The following is a 13259-nucleotide window of genomic DNA, read 5'->3' as shown; positions in this document are numbered from 1 at the left end:
TCTGGGAACAGCACTCTAGTAATAATAATGATGGTATTTGTTAAGCGCTTACTATGTGCAAAGCACTGTTCTAAGCACTGGGGAGGATACAAAGTGATCAGGTTGTCCCACATGGGGCTCAAAGTCTTAGTCCCCATTTTACAGATGAGGGAAATGAAGCACAGAGAACTGAAGTGACTTGCCCAAGGTCACACAGCTGACAATTGGCGGAGCTGGGATTTGAACCCATGACTTCTACTAAGACTTAGGAGAGTAGAATGGAAGTAAGAGACATAGTTCTGCCCTCAGTGAGGTTATAGTCAGAGGTGACAAGGAGTGTTCTCCACACTCTCTCTCTGGTACTCAGTACTCAACTCTTTGGTGGAAGAGTATAGTGGAAGGATAATTCTTTTCTTCCCATTATCCTGACAGCTCCATTTCTGAGGGCCAGGATGCCCTTCTCCTAACCTACAGAGTCAGCCCTAACTGGTGATGCCAACTCAATAAAGGTTAGACATTTAAACAGATTGGTTAAAATGTAAAATTGAAAGCTACCTCTTTGGACACTCATAAACTATTTCATGGGATACTATAAAATCCATGGCCTAGATCACTTGCTGACCCTATGGCCTAGATCATATCAGTTTGAAGCTGAATGAAAACTTCAACAGAGGGCAAGCTGAAGCCAGACCAAAGCCTGAACCCTCTGCTCTGGGCATAGCCTACACTCACCCTGCTGCCACCATCAGCCCGTTGCCCACTATAGTGGTGAACTATAGGATTGTGCCCTGCTGCTTCAAAGGAGGGGAAGGAAGGGAGTCCCTGACAGTAGAATCAGGCTCGATAGGGACCCAGGCCTCATTCATTCATTCATTTAGTCGTATTTATTGAGTGCTTACTGTGTGCAGAACACTGTATTAAGTGCTTGGGAGAGTAAAACATAATAAGCAGACACATTCCCTGCCTACAACAAACTTAAAGTCTAGAGAGATGAGCTTACCTCATTCGCTCCCATAATTTAATGCCTGAGCACTTCCTTCTTCTCAACAGCAATTGATCAGCTGAAGTATTTGCGAACTTTGGGATATTCTTACAATAAGGCTATGTCAGGAGGCCTCTTGCCTCAGCTCCCTGGAAGCTGTTGTTTCCTTAAAACATGCTGTTTCCTTACAAACAGCAATCAGCAGAGGCCCTCATCTACTCTTGTCACTGACAAGTGTGAAACATGAGATTGATAGGTGGGGTACCCTATGGGAAACTAGCAAACTCAGTAGCTGGAGGTAGTGATATGCAATATTAAGATAAGAAATCAATGAAAATAAACAAGTTCAGCCATAAGTTAAAGATGTCACACAAACGCACTGGCAAAGGTAGAACTAATCTGAACTGAGTCAACATTTGTTGAGCCTGTACAACCCACCTTTCCCTTCCAGGAATCTGGGAATTATAATTTTTTTTACTTTAAGGAGAGCTGCCATTCTCTCTATACAGATGACCACTTTTAACAAGGCCCTTATTTTTCTCTGCTAACTCCTTTATAACTCAAAAGTGGTTGATACGATGAGAGAACAGAATAGCTTCTTGTCAAAGTATGCTTGTTCTAAATAATGGTTCAATTATATTTCTCAACTGGGTTTATAGCCTGTGTGCCGTTCCCTCAGGAGCCTGTTGTGACCTTAGCCAAGGAATGGTTCTATACCACTCTAGCTGGTTGGCTAGAGGAACTATCACTCTGGATCCTGAAGAAAAAAAAATCAAAATTTAGACAGAGAAATGATCGTCAAATGTTGATAGTGTCAAATCTTCATTCTAACTATATATGATTCGTCTGGGTAGGTGCTCATCTAAATTGAATTGAAAATGTGTTCATTTTTAATTCCTAACAGAGTTTAATTGTGTAACGGAGTTGCATACACTATCCTAATGTTATTCTTTCCAGGTCTAAGATGGCAACCAAAAGGAGAATTCCAGCCAAAATGTCTTTTGGCCACAATGCAGACAGCCAAGCTAGCATAGGCAGAGCTGACTTCATTACTCAGGGGTGATATTAGCTGGAGAGGTATTGTGATCCATAGCTTATTGATCTTCAAGGGACTCTCATGAGAGGTCCACAAGGATCCCCATAGCCATGGCAGAAAGTACCATGGTGCCAATCTGACTTTGACAGAGATCTTCATTTCTGGCAATTTCCTCCAAGACTATTTCAGAAGCAGCTTTACAAAGTGATTATTCCCTTTCTCAAGGGTATTAAGATTCGACTTTGACACTGGTAGCGAAGAGGGGGAGGAAGCAAGGTGGATCAGGGTGCTGTCAGGATTTTTTTCAGGGATTGATAGGTAAGCAGAAGGAATGCTACCAGAAAGATTCTCCTTTCCCCTTACTGGTTGGGAGCCGAGCCCAACCAACTCCCCAAGGACCCCATTTAACCATAGTTTTCCTCAAGCTAGAGTCTGGGTCTAGATTGCACACCCTCTCCTGTCCCTGTTCACCCTCCCCGACTTGTCCTTGCTCCAGCAAGGAAGGAAGCTGTAGGCTTTTTGAGGGGATTTACTGGGAAGCAACTGCATTGCATTGCTTCTTCATACTCCTCATCGCTACCCAATTTGCTTGTAGTCCTCCATCAGCACTTAGTATAGTGCTTGGCACATAGTAAGTGCTTCACAAATACCACAGTTATTATTAATATTACATGCTAAGTAATTATTAGCATGTAATTATTACATGCTAAGTAAGATTTAGCTATAGCAAAGAGCTCATCAGAGCCCGTGACTTTAACTTTCACCTCTATGTGGATCCCTTTCAGCTCTACCCAGCTAGCCCCAAACTCTCCTTCTCTGTAATCTTGCATTGAGTCCTGCCCCTTGAACAACTCAACCTTGATAGACTTCTAGCATGTTAAGCTCAGTATATTCAAAACTGAACTCCTTCATTTTTCTCTCCCAAATCCTTACCATGAGCTGACTTTCTTATCATCTTCCCTATCTATCAAATCTTTAAATTTGGGATTATCCTTGACATCTCCCTCCCTTCCATCCCTCTATGCAGCCTATTACCAAAACCTATCAGTTCTTTCTCCACTGCTCCAGAATTTGCCCGTTCATCAGTCTTCAAATAGCTGTCACATTAGTTTGTGTGCTTGTCATGCTAGCAACATGGCACAGAGGATAAAGCCCAGGCCTGAGGGCCAGTGGATTTGGGTTCTAATCCTGGCTGCACCACATACTTGCAGTGTGACCTTGGGTAAATCACTTCACTTCTCTGTGCCACAGTTTGCTCAACTGCACAATAATAATGATGGTATTTGTTAAGCACTTACTCTGTGCCAAGCACTGTTCTTGGAGATCCAATACCTGTTCTCCCTCCTACTTAGATTGTGAGCCCCATGTGGGGCAGGAATTCTAACCTGCCTGATTAACTTACATCTACCCCAGTGCTTAGAACAGTGTCTGATGCACAATAAGTGCTTAACTAATACTATTTTAAAAAACTGACTCTTCTAAATCTCAACAGCAGCAAATAAGAGGGAGATCAAAACGAATAAGCGGCAATAAACAACTGAATATTTTGAGGCATATGAGAACTTACTGTTCGTGCCAATCTACCCTGGGTATATCTTTCTCCATATCACCTGTGTCCATGTCTACAGTTCAAAAGGAAACCTCCTCTTCTAGTCTGTAAGTTCACTGTGCACTGGGAACATGTTTATCTACCCTGTTATATTGCAGTCTCCCAAGTCTAATTCTATTTTAGTCTCCCAAGTCCTTAGAATAGAGCTTTGCACACGGTCTTGTTTTATGCTGTCGAGTCATTTCCCATCCATGGCGACTCCACAGACACATCTCTTCCGGAACGCCCCACCCCATCTGCGATCGTTCTCTAGGTACTCAAAAAGTACTACTGATTGAGCAATTGCTATTGTGCCTATGGAAGTATTTTCATGGTAAAGTGTAAAGAAAAGCTGAATATTCCCCCAAATTTCCTTACTTCAAATGATAAATCTTTAATTCGTACATGGCTTTGGTTTTCCTGAAGCACTTTCACATTCCTTGATTCATTTTAACTTTACACCATCCTGTGGGGTGGGAAGAGACAGCTACTGTGATTCCCATTTTAAAGATTAGGAAACCTTGTTCCAGAGAAGTAAAATGACTTACTTAAGGTTACTCAGCAGGTCAGTGGCAGAAATGGGACTAGAATCAACATCACCTCATTCTGGGAGATCATACTGGCTCTAGACTGGGCCACTACTGACATTTCGAGATGTGTTACAAATCTCAGAAATGGCATTTCCCTTGTTCTTATTACTCTTTCTTCTATTCCATTTCTACCTGACCTTTTAGCCCACAATCTGTAATGCCTGCTTTGTTACTCAATATTCCAGACAACTGAGTAAAATTGATAGAACAATTAGACTAGAGCTGTGCTTATAGATTAATCAATCAGTGTTGTTTATTGAACTCTTCCTGAGTGCAGAACCCTATATTAAGCCTTTGGGAAAGTACAAGAGGAGCAAAACAGAGTTCCTGACCACAGGGACTTTAAAATAAACAATATTCATGTGTCTATATTTGTAAGAGTGTGCTTATCTCTCTTCTCCTCCTCCTTTTAGATGGGCAATCCTTTTGGGACCAGGGGTTATATTAATCAATGATATTTATTGAGTGCTTACTGTATGCAGAGCACTGTACTAAGCAGTCGGGAGAGAACAATACAACAGTCTTAGCAAAAACACTCCCTGCCTGTAACAGGCTAACATTCTGGAGGGATTATAACTGATTTAAAATCTGTGTATCTTTCCCCATTATTTATTTATGGTGCTCTGCATTATACATGTCAGAAATAATTTCAAAATACATATTTTTTCAGATGTGAAGCTGTATAAATGGTAAAGTAAGCTACAATTTAATTTAAGGCATATATCAATTTGCAATTTTAATCAAATTGCTAGAAAATCAGTGCATATTTTCTTCAATTCTGAACTCCTCAAAAGCAGAAATCATGTCTACCAAATCTGTTGCACTCTCCAACCAGTAGGCACTCAATAAATACCAGATGATTGATTGCATGAGAAGAATCTAAATTCTCTGTCAACCACAGAATGACAGAGACTAAACACACTAAAAATAAGGTCCTTTGTTTTAGACTAAATTCCCTCTAAAAATTCCCTCTAAAAACCACTTCCACAATTCACTGCGCACATTAGCAGAGTTAAAGGCCTCCAACAGTGTATGTAGTTGGTTCCTACTAAAAATATCTAATTGCAGAGTTCTTACCCAAGGACTGGTTTGGCTCACAGAGCAGACTCCCCTTACGTACATAGATATTCTGCATGAGAGGTTTATTACTGAAAATCTAAAAATGACCCAACTATCCCAAGTCAGCTCTATCCCTGACAGTATGCCCTCTCCTTTCAGTTCATCTTATCTCGTTTTAAAGTGTGCTCTTTGTTTGCCGGCAGCTTCCAGCATGCAACAGTGCTCAGGGCCTGGGAATCACTGTTAACTCAGCAGGACCAAAAAGGGGTGGGATGGGAGGAACCACAGCAAGAAGTGGTGAAGCAAAGCAGGGGAAAGAAAATGTCTTGGGGTTGTAGGGCTTGCACTGGGTGAAAAGGAGAGACCAGTGGACTCAGCAGCTATTGCATCTCAACAGCAGAGTAAGCGTGATTCTGCTGTTCCCAGACAGCGAGCTTAAGCAGTCGAAACTTTAATTTGCCTGTCTGTTGCAGCTGCTTCTGCTGCTACCACAGACAGAGAAATTACAGCTTTCAACCCTTCATTTTATCCCTCTTGCCTATAATCCTCCAGTTCCAGTCTGTCTGACCACTTGATGAAGCGTTTTTAATTAGTGTAGATTTGGGGCCCCTTAAATATGCTTTACATATACAGAAACCCTAGACGAGCTTGGAAAGTCTTGATGAGATGAAAAGCACCCTGCAGGGAATATATTGTGGCACACAGGGCACAGAATAATGATCCTCGTAATTGAGAGTGTCGTGTGCCTTATTAGCAGGCATCATTTACCTGGGGTCCTGCTTGAAAAATGCTAAGATATTTCACCAGGTTTCAAAGGGAGTTCATTTATTTTCTCACCCATATCGCTTTGTTAGACCCCAGAAAGGTCTGCAGGTTTGCCTTGGAAATGTAGTAGACAAAGACGAAGCTGTCATTCCAGGGTTATGTTGCATTCAGTGGCTCCAGTTCACTTGATGGAACTCCCACGATGAGACAGGTGGTGCTTTGGAAACTGACTGCCTCTCCTGACGTATGTTTCAGTACCCTTGTGCCACATCATTAAGTTGACGTGGGATGTATGGATCAAAAGGCAGTAAACACCTTTCATTATGGAAAAGCTTCTCTGCATATACGTGCGTGCTATTCCTTATTTCTAAGCAATGAAATGCACTTTCACATAGTTCCAAAATGGAGCCTTGGTTAATAATTTCCTAATTTTATGGTGTGATTGACTAGTATCTGGGACATACCTTGATCTCATGACGTGCTTCAACAACTTCAGTGGAAATGACTTAAGACTCTGGTCGGACTGCCTTCAGCTCTCTTTACCTGATGGTTGGCAATTCTGACATAATTCCTGCACAAGACAAAAGAAAGAAGAGCTAATGTGAAAGCTCTGGACAAGTTGAGTATGTTAGATAAAAATCATTTTTGACGTTTCGTGGTGCCTGTTAAGGGCTTGTCAACTCTCCTCTCAGTCTTTCCATTGTCAAAGGCTTAGTTTCTAATTCGTGTTTTCGTCCAGAGTTCAGCACTTCAAACATTGAGATCCTTCAAAGGAAGGCTTAATTGTTTTTGATATCTGACAATAAATCCATTTTAGCACTTCAATTTTTACAACTTTATGATAAGCATAAATATCCCCTCTGTGAGTTAAGAACATGAAAGGAAGATCTTGGCACAAGCAACATCGTTTTGTTGATTTGATCCTGTCGGTTCCAACTTTTCAGGTTCTCTGGTGGACTCTTAATTAAGTCAATGGAAGTTGATCAGGATCCATGTGGTTTATTCTTCAGAGACTCTAAACTACCTGAGAGTATAGCACATGTCTTGATGACTTCATCATCATTAACACAGTTTACTGAGCATCTAATTTGTAGAAATCAATGACAGGGTCCCTGCCCACAAGGGGTATACAACCTAATGGAAAAGATGATCAAAACAAATTTTCTAATATACATTAGGTCAAAGATTAAAAGCAAAGATACACATGCTAAAAAAAAACAAAAGTAATTGAATGAAAATCAATTCATATATAGCACATAAAGAAGGAAGAACATAAATGAGTATGATGGAAGATGACTCTGGAGGTGAGGAGTAATAATGTAAGCAGCATATGACCTAGGGGAAAGAGCTTGAGCCTGAGAGTCAGAAGATCTGGATTCTAATCCTGATTCCACCACATACCTGCTGTGTGACTTTGCGGAAATCACTTTACCTCTCTGTGCCTCAGCTATCCCATCTGTAAAATGGGGATTCAATACCTGTTCTCCCTCCTTAGACTGTGAGCCCCAATGTGGGACCTGATTTTCTTGTATCTATCCCAGCACTTAGAACACTCCTTGGCACGTAGTAAGTGCTTAACAAATAGTATCATCATTATTATTATTATTATTACTATCATCATCATTAGAAGAGGAAGCTTTAGAGAGGCTTAGAAGATAGGGAGGGACAAGCTTTGGGAAAGATGGAGGATAGGTGACTTCAATAAAGGAGAAAATGGGTAAGAGAAGGTTAGTTTGGGAGGCATAAAGAGTGTGAACTGGAGTGTAACAGAAGAAGAGAGCAGCTAGGTAAGAGAGGAGCTGCTGATGGAAAGTCTTGAAGGAAGTGGTTTGGAGTTTTTGTTTTATGTGAAAAGAAATGGGTAGGTTTGAGGTTTTTGAGGGTGGAGGTGATGAGTTGCAAATAGTGTCTTAGATGATAGGTGCAGCTCTATATAAGATGAAAAGCTGATGAGGAGAGAGGATGTACTCAAGCGGCAGAGGAGTTGAGATGGGGCTGGGAATGTACTAAGGGGCTAACACCAAAATTACATGGGAGGTGAGAAAGGTTTGAACCAGGGCAATGATAGTAAGGATGGAGAGGAAGCAGAGATTCATTAAATACTTTAATGGGCAAACTGGAAGGATTTAGAGATAGCCTGAGCTTGGAAGATCAATGATGAGACTAAGGTTGTGAGGTTCTGGGAAAGAGAAAATGGTGGTCTCGACAGTGTTGGGAAAGCTAAGAAGAAGAAAAAAGGTTAAGAAACAAGGATGAGGAATTGAATTTTGGATGTATTGAATTTGAGGTGCCAGCGGGAAAGAATTCCTGAATAAAGAAGACACAAGAGATCAGGTGAGTGTTCAAAGCTGGAGATGTCGATTTGGGTATCATCTGCACAGAAGTAGTAGTGTAGACCATGTTAACAGATGATAATGAGTGTAGACCTAAAGGAATGGAGGATCCAACCTAGCTTTTTGAGACACTCAGAGTTAGATTGTGAGGAGAAGCTGAAGAACCAGATAAGGAGACTGAAACAACAGTCAGAAAAGAAGAACTAGAAATAACTCCCTAGCCACAGTTATTCCATTCTCCAGCCTGTATTTCACACACTACCCAGATCATTTTTAAAAAAAATCATTTTGGACACATCTCCCCATGTCTCAAAATCCTCCCCGCTTCTAGACTGTGAGCCCACTGTTGGGTAGGGACTGTCTCTATATGTTGCCAATTTGTACTTCCCAAGCGCTTAGTACAGTGCTCTGCACATAGTAAGTGCTCAATAAATACGATTGATGATGATGATGCTTCTGTACGGGTTCAAATCCTGGCTCTGTTCTAAGCGCTGGGGAAATTACAAGGTGATCAGGTTGTCCCATGTGGGGCTCACAGTCTTAGTCCTCATTTTACAGATGAGGTAACTGAGGCCCAGAGAAGTGAAGTGACTTGCCCAAAGTCACAAAGCTGACAATTGGAGCCAGGATTTGAACCCATGACCTCTGACTCCAAAGCCCGGGCTCTTTTTCACTGAGCCACGCTGCTTCTCTGACTCCACTTAACTTCTCTGTTCCTCAGTTTCCTCATCTGAAAAATGGGGATTAAATCCTACTCCCTCCTATTAAGACTGTGAGTCCCATGTGGAAAAGGAACTGTGTCCAATCTGCTTATCTTGAATATAAGCCAGTGCTTAGTTCAGTGTTTGGTGCATAGTAAGTGCTTAACAAATAACATCATTATTACAAGCATCTCTGCGTGCCCTGGGTGGCCAGGACATAGCTTCAAGAGGTTTGGGTTCTTTCTTTTGCCCGCAGTTCTTCTTGAATTTAAGTGGGGTGACCTTATAGCACCCCCCCACCCCCACAGACACAACAAACAACACTTCACAAGTCACTATTTAGAGAAATCTAACTGCCTCAGCAAGGGCAACTATTTTATAGAAGGCTCTATTTAAAATGCATAAATACATTTTTAATATTCATAATTCTACATGTTCTTTCATCATTTGCTCCCTATTATGCCTGGTTTCTGCAATTCTGGTTTTCAGCTCAATGTATCTTTTATTATTCAGGAAAAAAAAAATCAAGCAGCCTCAAAAAAATCAAGCAGCCTCAAAACGCCTGTAAATGCTACATTCCAATAGAAGCAACACGATTCTTCATGCTGGTTACTTCATATTCCATTCCAAAACAGATTCGCTGTACTCTGCCAGATGGGTTTCTTTAAGGTGAGCTAAGGATAGATTGGCAGACTTCACCCTCATTACAAATTTCTTGGCTCCTCTCAAGCTTGAAATCTTGTAGGGCCAGATTTTCATCTGTGGGCATGCCCGTAGCATGAATTGCTACCAGTCATGCATTTAAGTGAGTTGTTGGGAGCAGACAATCTGTAAATCGGTTATCTTAGACACACTTTTGTGTGTACAAATGGAGGACACAGTAGGTGCATTTTACAAGCTTTCCCTCTGCACAAACAGTTTAAAACTGGTCCACCTGATGTGGAATTTTTTACACTTCTGTATCCTAGATCTCAAGGTTTAGAATGATTTGGAATCATTTATTTGGAAAGTTAATGATTTACAAATGAGTCAATCTGTGTATAATTGAAAAAATTGAAATTTCAAAGCAATGTGCATTCTAAACTGAAACATTTTCTTCAATTGTTTTCTAATGTTACATCAATATTCTCCCAATGAAGCAGTTTGTTACAATGCAAATTATGGTACATTCAATAATTCCCCCATGGCTTGAAGTAAAGAGTTCAAATTTTTTATTAATGGACTGATTTTGCTATTGAAAAGGCATCCCATTTGACTTACAAATGGAACAGCTAAGAGGAGGATAATGACAGACTATACTTGTATCCTTGTATATTGTATATACAAAGAAATACACAGTATACACATGCACACATATATACACAGCATCGAATTAGGACATAAAAATATAAGAGATATTAGACATACATACAATCCATTAAGATAAACCACAATGTTTAAATACAATTCTCAAACAAAAATTCTGAGAGAGGAAAACGTATGATTGAACACCAATCTCTGCTTCTATAGATACAGATATTCTTTGTTCTTTTCTGTTAAGATTCTGAAATAGCTGTGTATAAAGTTTCTTTCAATGCCTCAGGTGACCGCTTGAAGGGTTATGAAGGACAAAGAAAATGAAGGCCAGAAAGACTTAACAACTGACTCTGCAAGGGAAAATGTTTGCGTTTGTGGTAAAACATTTTTTTCAATTAAAATGTCCCCGGTGCAATTTCTTGCTCTATTACCCCTGACAGCCACTGTTAATTATATTTTTAACCTGTTAATGATATAACATTTTCCGAGCCCTATTAACCTCAAAGTTTCCACTGAGAGTGTGCCAGTCTACCAAGAGAATTGCCTGGTCAAAGGAAGAAGGCAGGTTTGCAAGCAATCCCTATGCAAAATGGGCTTTGCAAAGATTTTACAAGAACATTAGCTATCAATGAGAAGTAATCCTCAAAACTAGGAGTCTTTGGGAAAAAAATCTCCCATCTCCCACTTTCTAAAGTTGTTAATGTGAAGGAAAAGTTACCATCCAGTAGTTCATTTCAAAACATTCCTTTGTTTACCTTGGATGAGGGTTGAAATTGGTCGAGACATACAAAATGCAAAGAAAAATAAGCAAAAATGTCAATTTGATCTATAACTCCTTTACTACCTTTTTACATGTAGTCTCAGTTCTATTTTAAACTTTACAAAAACTCTTTTTTTGTTTCACTTCTGCCTTACACACATGTGCGCTCTCTCTCTCTTTCTCTCTCTCTCTCTCTCTCTCTCTCTCTCTCTCTCTCTCCTCCTCCCCCACCCTTTTCATCCAGGGTTCCTCTCCCAGCTTCCTGACTTTTATAATCTAATTTGCTTTGAAACAAAATCCTGATTTTAGCTGGGTAAAACCTGCTCTTCCTTTGTCTTCTGCCTCACTCTTCTGATCTCCTGCAACCACCCCACCAACTAAAGCAAGTGGTGAGAAGATGGCCCAGACAGCTCACACATTTGGATGCCAGTATCAGCAACCGAACAAGCCAAGAACCCCAACCCACGAGCTCAAACTTGCAAGCTTGGCGAGGCGTGGATGCCAAGGTTTAAATCTCCTCTAAACCACTAGCTGCACCTCCAATAACGATGCCCTGGGGTGAGAGTTGGGCATCTTTTTATAGCAAATATAATCTTCGGATTTCAGCCTATCTTAATGAGCATTTCGTTCAAAGGATTGCAAAGTTCTATCTTCCGCGTACTAGGGATTTCTCCAGCGATCGTTCTTAGCAGGGCAGTAAAATCAAATCCAAGAAGTTTCTATGGCGCTCAAGATTTATCCCCTTTGGAAACACGTGCTGCGGACTTTTTAAAATAGAACAGCATGCCGCTGAATGTCTCTTTGCAGACTGAGAACTCTTTAAGGCTAAACAACATTTGTTAAGCTTGATGTAATCAAGGGTAATTTCAATCTTCTTGAAATATTCATTCTTCTCTGAAATTGCACATATGTGTCAGCTTTCAATTATTCTCTCTGGTATTTTGCACATGAAATCTATTTTCCTGGAGAAAATGGAAATCTTTGTGTCTTTGTCTCCAAGCTCACTGCTCTCAGGCGTGTTTTGGCAGGAGCTTTGACTATCTAGGCACTGGGGGAGGGGCCTGCAACCATTTGTCAGCTTTTCTCGCATCTGTAATTTCTGTCCACTCAGCAGTTATCCAAGGGGCTTAGAAAGGGGGAGAGAGTGTAGCTGATGAAAGTCAAACTCAAAATAACTGCCAGACATTAGCAGGCAGAGGGAAAATCCTGAAACGTTTTTAAGGGTTATTTGAACTGGAGGTCAGGAATTCAGAAAGTTCTAAATTCGCAGATTCACAGAATAATTTTTTTTTCAATTTTCTGCTTAAAAAAAGGTTTTATTGTTCTGGTTCTGTTTCAGACTCCTTTGCTTTTTTTTTTTTTTTTGGTAGGCAGCGGCTCACAAACCTCTATTCGAATCTTTCCCTGGTAGCCTTCTGGTTACTTTAGCCTTTGTTTCCTCCCATCAAGAATGACAGCCCGATTTAATACCTTTTTTGATATAAAACATTTTCCCATTGCCTTTTTTCCCCCCTTTCTCTCTAAATTTCCAGATGTTTTCAGATCCAGGGTGTTTCTTAATGCTTGTGTGTGTACGTGGGCATGCAAATTGGAAAGAAATATGCACTGGATGGTCAGATGTGGTTCTATAAAAATAGAAACTTCATTCATAACACTGTGAATGAGATTATATTGTGTGCCAATGGGGTACAAGCGAACTACATTCCCATTAAAAGATATATGATTTCTTTTTTAACTTTTTTATGATATTACAGTTGATCTTTACAGCTAGCTTTCTGTAGGCTATTGAAGAGCTCATACTGTGAGTGGTTAATTAATCAGTGTGACAGATGAAAAAGTAACGAACGATGAAAGAAAATGCTACTTCAGTAACTAATAATAGGGAAGGAGACTGCGGTGATTTAAGTTTTGTGTATGTGTGTGATAAGGAGCCCTAAGCTGTGTAAGGCAACAATGTATTTTAACTCAGTTTCCGGCTTTGCCCGAACATTAAAGGAATCATCAATATTTTGCCTTGAAGTGTCTAGACAGGAGTTTAAAGAACCTCTCCTATAGTTTGAAAGGATCCTGTTTCCCATAATTAATAACAGGAAATGAGTAAACAGGCCTTTACTGACTATTGAAACTGCAACCGTAACATCGACACAGAAACACTAAACCCTAAAGTGAG

General features: G+C 40.4%; 1 long non-coding RNA gene across 1 annotated transcript in view; it reads right to left on the bottom strand.

Annotated features, from left to right (window-relative positions):
* LOC119926489 overlaps positions 1–13259 on the bottom strand; it is an 89912-nt gene that overhangs the window by 44689 nt on the left and 31964 nt on the right. The window contains exon 2 of the long non-coding RNA XR_005450336.1: positions 6464–6570. This is a non-coding gene — a long non-coding RNA (uncharacterized LOC119926489). The remainder of the gene's footprint in view (positions 1–6463; positions 6571–13259) is intronic.

The sequence above is a fragment of the Tachyglossus aculeatus genome, chromosome 4, assembly GCF_015852505.1.
Source record: "Tachyglossus aculeatus isolate mTacAcu1 chromosome 4, mTacAcu1.pri, whole genome shotgun sequence".
Taxonomy (NCBI): Eukaryota; Metazoa; Chordata; class Mammalia; order Monotremata; family Tachyglossidae; genus Tachyglossus; species Tachyglossus aculeatus.
The sequence above is the reverse complement of the archived record's forward strand: the minus strand, read 5'-3'. Positions and strand labels throughout refer to the sequence as shown.